This window comes from Myotis myotis, unplaced genomic scaffold (genome assembly GCF_014108235.1).
Source record: "Myotis myotis isolate mMyoMyo1 unplaced genomic scaffold, mMyoMyo1.p scaffold_m19_p_10, whole genome shotgun sequence".
Classification (NCBI taxonomy): Eukaryota; Metazoa; Chordata; class Mammalia; order Chiroptera; family Vespertilionidae; genus Myotis; species Myotis myotis.
The window spans coordinates 76,628,753-76,637,039 of record NW_023416314.1 but is presented as its reverse complement, the minus strand read 5'-3'; the positions used below and the strand labels follow the sequence as shown (position 1 = coordinate 76,637,039).

Sequence of the window (8,287 nt, the reverse complement as noted above, 5' to 3'; positions counted from 1 at the left end):
TTTCCTTCTGGGGCTCTGATGACCTGAATTTTATTTTTTATTTTTTGTTATAGCTCCATGGGTCCCCAAGGCTTGGTTCATTTTTCTTTCAGTCTGTTTTCTCTCTGCTGCTCAGGTTTGGCTGTTTCTATTATCCTGTCTTCCACGTCACTGATTCTTTCCTCTGTCTCTTTCATTCTGCTGTTGAATCCATCTGTGTTTTAAAAAATTATTATTTCTCTTACTGTATTTTTTAGTTCTAACATTTCCATTTGGTTCTTCTTTGTCACCTATTTTTGCTGAGGATTTCTGTTGCTTTTCATTAGTTTCAAGTGTATTCATAATTGCTTATTGGAGCATTTTTATCATGGCTGCTTTACAACCTTCGTCTGGTAATTCTAACAACCGTGTCGCCTCAGTGTTTGCATTTGTCAATTATCATTTTTCACTCAACTGGAGATATTCCCGGTTCTTGGGATGATGAGTGATTGTTAAACGAAACCTGCACTTTTCTGTATTATGTTCTGAGCCTCTGGATCATATTTAGACTCCCCCTTTTGTTTTGACTCTGCTCTGGCAGGATAAGCGGGGAGGCTGCCTCATTTTTCCAGGTGGAAGTAAAAGTATTTATTATACTTGATGAAAGTTAGAGGTAAAGGTTTATTTTTCCACATTGGCTATCTGGTCAACCTGGCTCTGTCTTTTGAAAGATCATCCTTCCCTCCCTTGGATTGCAGTGGTCCTGGGTCTTAAACCAGGTAATCGTGCAGGTGTGGGTCAGTTCTAGACTCACTGATTCACTGTTAAAGTGTCAGAATCCAGGCTAGGAACTAAGAACCTCATCAAGAGGTAACCTTGAAAAAAGGGCTACGTGCAAAGGTGAAGAAGTTTCTAGGTACTGCTGCTGCACTACCCACGGTTACCATCAGGGGCATGGCAGAGCGGTCCCACAGTAACTTGAAGTGGGGTAGGGGGTCAGGGAAGGCATTCTGGAGATGACGTCCCCAGAGTTGTGTGTGGAGGATGGGTAGGAATTGTCCAAGAGAAGAGTGAGAGCCAGAGAGAGGGAATGACAGCTACAGAGACAAGAAGTCAAGAAGCATCCTGCAGCCCCCAGGGTGCTGTTAGCAGTTCAGCTTTGCAGGGGCTCAAGATTCAAGGAGGGGCGTATTCAGAGATGAGGCTGGAGACCTTGGTGGGAGTGGATCGAGGCCTGACTGACCACCGCACATAGCTTGGGCTTTACCCTGGGGACCATGGGGAGCCAGGGCAGAGGTGACAGCAGGGGAGGGACATGGTCAGAGGATGCTTGAGGGTAGAAGGGAGGAGGCATTTGGAGAGACCAGGGGAGAGGCTGAAAGGGCCATCACGTGACCAATGCAAGGGGGTGATGAAGAACCAGTCATGCTGTGGCATGGGGCCTGAGGAGGGGGCGTGGGTGCCACCCGCTCCCCTTGTCAGGCAATTGTCAAGCCAGGGAAGGAGCCACTGGGCTTTAATGTGGGTCCCTCCGTTGTCCTGGTTGCAGGACCAGAGTGGACACCAGATCCCTTGACTGCAGTCCCCTCAGCACAGGGAGACAGAGTCTGCCCACAGGTGCACGGGGCACGTGGACCACCGGTGAGGGAGACAGCTGAGGTGGTAGGTGGCTGCATATGGGGAACGTGCTCTCTCCAAGGCCCTGCAGAACTCAGGTGAACTAGACGGAACACCGTTCAGGTCAAGTGGGAACGTGAGAACGATCAGATAAGCCAGGCAGGTGACGAGCAGCCTTGGATGGCGGGTTTGTAAACAGAGCTCTCCTCAGCGCTTCGGGGCACGAGTGAACAAGCCGCCCAGTTTCTGCCTTTTCCGTGCGGTGCCGCACTCCTGCTCCGGCCCCAGGCTAGCCGCCGACTGAGAGGGTGTGCTACGTGTGGATACGTGGTGGTGTCTTTCTAGCTCACATCCTTTCGTTTAGAACAGTCACCTCTCTTGGTTACCCTGCTCTTGATCTGCTCTCTGCTCTCCTTCCCCCCTGCCCCCACCACTGGAGATGGAGCCAGGATGGCCACCTGACCTTACCTGTGTCAATCATATTGTCTCTGGACCAGAAGCATTGGCCACACCTGGCAAGTGCACCAAGAAGCAGAGAACTGGGGAATGAAGGGCATCAGGGAGTCCTTCCTTGGGTATAAGAGACACCGTGTCCTTATATAGAAGCCTGTCTGGTTTGGGGCGGCCCGAGAAGGTCTCTGGTGCAGCCCCCAGGAGCCTGCTGCTGCACTACCCACGGTTACCATCACGGCACCGTTGAAATAACCACAGAATCCAAACTCAGTGTGCGCCAAGGGACGTGGGGGCCAGTGGATGAGTTGGGGCCGTGGGTCAAGGGTCTGGAGCCTCGCGTTGGTGGCTGACACCGTGAAGGTTTAGAGAGGGCAACTCACCTCCCAGCTGGGGATGCCAGTTCGCAAATGTCAATCCGCCAGTCAAGCTGGGTATCCGTGAGCTTCTCAACATCCCCGCCAGCAACCGTTGGCACCGTTGGCACCCGCTCAGCTGAAAGGGGCCCAGATCGGGATTGTCTTAAGGAGACAGAACTGAGACAAGCCACATTGAAACCCGTCAGGACGCCTCTCGGGGAGCCTCCTTCCCACGTTGCTAGTTCTTGAAAGGTAAGACCCCTTCCATCTGCAGCGCTGCCCACCCCCCATGGAGCTGGCGCAGGCAGGGCCTTCGCAAACAGGCCTTCCCCAGCTGGTAGGCGCTGTTTTCTTTTCCCTCTAAGAGGTTTGTTCCTGGTCATAAATTCCGCAGGCCCATCGGCCAGGCTAGGATGTCCGCTTGGTAAACACTGAGGTTAAGAACGCGCTTCCTGGCTGAGAAAGGCGGCTGACAATGGAGCCTTGTCCCGGGCAGCAAATCTGACAGCCACCGTCTTTGATTCCCTAACCTTGCTGCAGGCTCCTACGAAATTGCTCCCATTCTCCGGGGTCCATCAAACCTGCATTTAAACGACTTCATTAGCATCTCCCTCTGATCCGCAGCCACTCGCGATCCCAGCGGCCTTTGCCGTGAGGCGCCCTGGCTTTCTATCCGGGGAAACATCTAAAACTCCTTGACAAAGTTCCTTTTAAAACGTACTTCCTTTGTTCCGTCTTCGTCTTCTGTGGAGATCTTTAGTGGCCCATGTACTCTGAGATGACTTGGGGACAAAACTCCCGTCTGGCCGGGACAGTAAATCTAGCCTCCATTCAGACGGGTTAAATGCGTGCTTTATGTCTATTGTCACCGGCTCCTCAAAGCTCCTGCGCCTTTAAGGGTTTCCGACAATAAATTAAACCCATCACACCGTGGTCGTGATCGAGGGAGGGGTCGGCCTGGCTGCGGTGTGGACGGAGGGCCAGCGTTGGCCACAGAGGAGCAGCCGGGCCCAGGCCACCGGGCACAGGCACCCACCACGGGGCACAGCTCGCCACCCTCCCTGGACTTTTGGCCTCGTGCTGTTGAGGAGTCTTATTTGCGAGACGCAGAAAACCCAACTCAAAGTGGATTCGGCTACATGTATGGGCCGGTGACAGGAAGTCCTGGCTGGAGGAGCTGCTTGCTCCGGCTGCACGGGCCCAGGCCCTGGCTCCACTCTCTCCCTCTCCCCCGTGGACCCCACCCCCAGGCTCCCTCCCAGGGGGGTTACATGATGGTGGCGGCAGCTGGAGCCTCAGGTCCCCTCAGGTTCTGGTCTCGCAGGACTGAGCACGAGTCTGTCCCCAGCATTTTCTAGCAAGAGTGGTGGCTGTGATTGGGCCACATGACCATCCCTGACCAAGCACAGGCCCGGGTCTGACAGGCTAGGCCTGGGCTCTGGGCCTTCCCTGCCCTTGGCCAGGGCAGTGACTCACACTCAGAGGTGACCCTGGGGCGGGGGGAGCCCTCCCCAGAGGAAATGGGTTGCGGTGCCCAGAAGAGGGCTGAATGGGTGCTGGCGCTGTGGTCTCCACCTGGGGCCGCAGTGGCGGGTGGAGGCTCAGAGGCTGGAACCCGGGCCCGAGAGCCCGGAGCTGTGTCTCTGCACCCGGCCTGGGTTTCTTTGCCGCAGTCCCTGATTCCCTCACAGGTGCCATCACGCTGCCTCCAATGGGCTCCTGACGCTTCCCTGGCGTTTCTCCAGAGCAGACTGTTGGCTGGTGGGTGTCGGGGAAGCGACTGTCTCCTGAAGCCTGCGCTCAGGGGCCTGGAGTCGCCACAGACCGGAGGCCCCCTCCGCAGGCTCTGGCACATGGGGACCGTGGGAAAACGCCTTTGAACCCTGGGTCTCCGGCTATGGACTCATCCCACAGAAAGAGCATGGCTGAGACCCAGTCCTTCTGTTTTTCTTAGTGTCAAAACCACGATTTGGGCAGTTCTGGATCTAGCTGAAAAACGATGTTTTCCTGGCTTCTTTACCCATGAGGAGTTCCCCCGTTTCTACACAAGTGAATTAATCGGTAGGGGCCATTTTCCAATCAAATTCGATTGATCGGGACTTACTTAACCAACCAACCGGAGGGCACATTTTCTTTTTTTGATCTTGAAATGAATTTCCCAGAAATTACAGGAGGTAGGTGTGCTTTAGAACTAGCTGTCGGCTTGTACCTATTGTTAAAAAGGAAGCGTCTCGTCAACGTCTTTCCAGGTGTCAGTGCTGGGAGAAGAAGCATAACGGAACGAGGGCCGGGAACGTACTTCTTAAAGAAAACGCTCACAGCCTTCCGCCCGGTATGCGGCTGACACGGAGCAAAAAGGGAACCTGAGCTGGCTGAGCAGGGGATCGAGAGTCAAAGGCGGTGTGGCCCGCCTGAGAGTGACGGTCCTTGGGGCCCATCTGGACCCCTGCCCCCGTGCCACCGTCTGGAGGTGGGTGGACTCGGAGGGTCCCCTCTCCCAGGTCACACGATCTGCTCCCGCCCACCCTCTGCTGGCTCAGGTCCACCCCGGAAACCACCCACGTGTCTGTGAATGGCACCCTTCATCTGTCCGGACGAAGCGGGAGGGCATGACACCTCTGATGGGGTTTCCAGGCAACATTATAGGACATTTTAATCCACAAGTAACCCCTTTTTTTGTGAGGCCACAGAGGTGGACCCAACCCAGCCCCGCTGGACCTGCCATGATGGGGTGGAGACACACGTGAGGGTGTGAACAGTTGAGCTCAGACATGAACAACGGCCCCCTAATTGTTAAGTGACAGTGGGGACAAGGGAAGCTTGGGGTCAGAGAAGGGGTTCAGAGGCAAGTTTGAGGAACCTGATGAGATACCTACCACGTGCTCCTGGAGGAGGCAGGTTTGCCCCAGGATGGGAGGCAGCTCGTACCTACTGTTCTGAAAAGGGAGAGCCATCTTGTAGCTCACCCTCTCTTGCTTGTGGGGCAGCCCCACACACAGTCTTACACACACATGGTCCCATTGGCTGGTCTCCAGCCACCCAGTCAGGGCTCACAATCCCCATTTTACAGTGGGGGAAACTGAGGCTGGGGGTCATGCAGGCATAGCTGCAAAGAAAGGCCCCTTATACAGAGTCTGCATCTCAGATGCTGGGGTCGGGGTGGGAGGGCGGGAGGCGGGGGCATTTCCCATGGAAGGAAAACAATGAATGTGGCTTTGGACTTGGGCTGCCCAAGGCCTGTCCAGGACACAGAAAGTGGCCCAGGGTGAGCTGACCAGAGGGTCTGGAGGAGGAGGGTCTGGCCGAGGTTCCATCAGGGCCTGGAATTCCAGGCAAAGTGTGGCCTTGAGTCTGACACCAGGGGTCCTGCCGTGATGATTGTGCTGTGTTCCTTCCAAAATCGCCTTTGCCGTAGCTCCGTGGTACCGGGCGGGACTCAGAGGAGCTGTCTTCCATGTGCTTATTTTACAGAGAAGAACTGAGGCTCGAGCAGTGAGAACTTTCTGGAAGCACGTAAATGGCCAAGCAAAGCTGAGGCCGCCAGGACTCTCCCTCGTGGCGGTCTCTCTGTCCCTGGTTCTCACTCTCCCATGGGTGACGCTGCATCTGAGCTCAACCCAGGCGTCTGGCTTTTCCCCAGGAGGCAGTTGTGGGGCCGGCTGTGTGGTGGGGGCAGGATGTGGGGGCTGATGTGGGGAGGAGCTTAGGGATGGGCAGCTTCTCCCACTCCCGTGAAACTGGGACCTTTACTGGCTCAACCTTGTCAAGGCGGAAATCCCCAACCTTGTGCTCAGCAGAGGCTGCTGGGGTTGGAGCTGTTCCCCACCCCTCCACATTCTCTTAGGACCCAGGAGAGGCACGTGGCATGGCAACAGGCCCCCATGTCTCAGCCATGGGACTGAGCGCCTCCACATGGGGATGTCTGGAATTGCAGGCTTTGAAAGCCTGAATCGGGCCCATGAAGGACAGTTCTCCCAGGCCCAGTGCCTGTGGTGATGGCCACATCCCTCATTCTGCTGTTCCCTCACTGCCCTCCCTCCAAGACAAGGTGCAGGCTGCTGACTCCCTGCCGTGTCCCTGCTGTGTCCCTGCTGTGTCTCTGGGTTTGCAGGAGGCACCACTGATCGTCAATGGCGATAATGAAGGTTGAGGGCCAGACGCCTGGGTCGACCCCAAGGTTCAGCAGGAGCCTCTCCCCTGCCTACAAGTCACTCTGCCTTTGGGTCTCACCCTGGGCTGGAGGCTGGCCCCCAGGACAACCTGCTCCGTGGGCCTCATGGAGGTCCTGCTCGGGGCCACAATGTCCAGGCGTCAGGGCCACCTCTTCCCTCCAGGACCAGAGGTGGCAAGGACCTGGAGAGCGTGCCTGGCTGCTCGCTGTGGTCATCAGGGTCATGAGTGACACCCAAGGGCAGGAGTCGCCCAGACAGATACCTCTCCCTGCTAGAAACTGCAAAGGACGTTTCAGATACGGCCTTAAAATAAACAGATCTATGGTTTGGTCAGCTTTTTAAAGGATGTCATTTGTTATGATTTCTTTCTCATTCTAAATCAGTGGTCCACGGGCTGGCGACCGCTGTTCTAAATCGCTATGTTTGGACTCAATTTGTATTTGTAGTTTGGTGTTCTTTTTCTTAAATGGGCCTCCAGATTGAATAACCCTGCTGTGTGCATCCTCCCCTCTCGCCCAGGGTCTGGGATGAGGCCTGGGTTTCGTATTATGGCACTTCCCACAGGAGATCTGCTTAAAGGAATACTTCCCATCCTTCTGAAAGGGGCGAAAGCTGTCGCCGGTATTCAGTTCCCTGATCCCAAGGTTTGCGGGGACCTTGGGTCCCTACGGGGGCCTCTGCTGAAAGAGGAGGCGAGGGAAGCTGAGAGGGTTGGGGGCAGGGCTTGTGGGATGTGGGTCAGACCAGATGGCAGGAGCAAGTGAGCAGGTGAGCAGGTGAGCTGGTGAGTAGGTAAGCAGGTGAGCCGGTGAGCAGGGCTCCAGGGCACCCCCCGCCCTCCCCAGGATCTCCAGGCCCCGCCCCTGCCCTTGCCAGTCCAGGACAAGATCGAGAAGAAGCTGCTTTGTGTGGCATTGTTGGCCCCAGTGAGAGCCGACCAGCTCCTACTGAGTGTGGGCGCATGCAGCTGCCTCATGACCGCAAATGCCCTGCTGTGTGGAGCATGTGGGTGTGCCGTTGTGGGCGTGTCCTCATCGCATGTGTGCCCAGGCATGTGCACATGTTCGAGAAGGGAGGGCAGGTCATGGTGGGGCAAGGACGATGTATTATTGCCAGGAGGCAGATCATGCTGAGAGTAAGGACTTCTCAGCAGCCTTGGAATTCATACTTGGTTCAATATGGCTCTTGGGTCTTGCTAGCTCTGGGGATGTGTCTGTAGATGAATTCAGTCTCTGTTGGCCTAGGATTTCCAAAAGCTCCAAGCAGTTACTATGCAGAAGAAATATAGGAAAAACCATCCACTTCTCAGTTCATATATCCATCCACCCTTCCATCTACCCAGCATCCATCCATCCATCCATCCACCCATCCATTCGTCCATTCATTCATCCATCCATCCACCCATCCACCCATCCATCCATCCACCCACCCACCCATCATCTATTTATCCATTCATCCATCCATCCATTCATTCATTCATCATCCATGTATCCGCTCATCATTCAATCCATGCTTCATCCATCCACCATCCATCCAACCATGGAGAACTGGGCCCTCATACCAGCAGCCAGTGCCAACTCACCAGCCTTAGAAGCAGATCCTCTGTCTTGGTGAAACTGTCAGAGGACTGCCCCTCAGCCAGCTTCAGCCTCCAACCTCAGGACAGACCCTCGGCCAGCACTGCCCAGCCGCACCCCTGCCCTGTTCCTTACCCACAGAAATGTGAGGACA

General features: G+C 55.4%; 1 long non-coding RNA gene across 1 annotated transcript; it reads left to right on the top strand.

Moving 5' to 3' along the window:
• The first annotated feature begins 1,321 nt into the window (after positions 1–1,321).
• LOC118665183 lies at positions 1,322–6,870 on the top strand. The gene is made up of 3 exons (XR_004970581.1): positions 1,322–2,636; positions 4,339–4,445; positions 5,856–6,870. It is a non-coding gene; the product is annotated as an uncharacterized LOC118665183 (long non-coding RNA).
• The last annotated feature ends 1,417 nt before the right edge of the window (positions 6,871–8,287 follow it).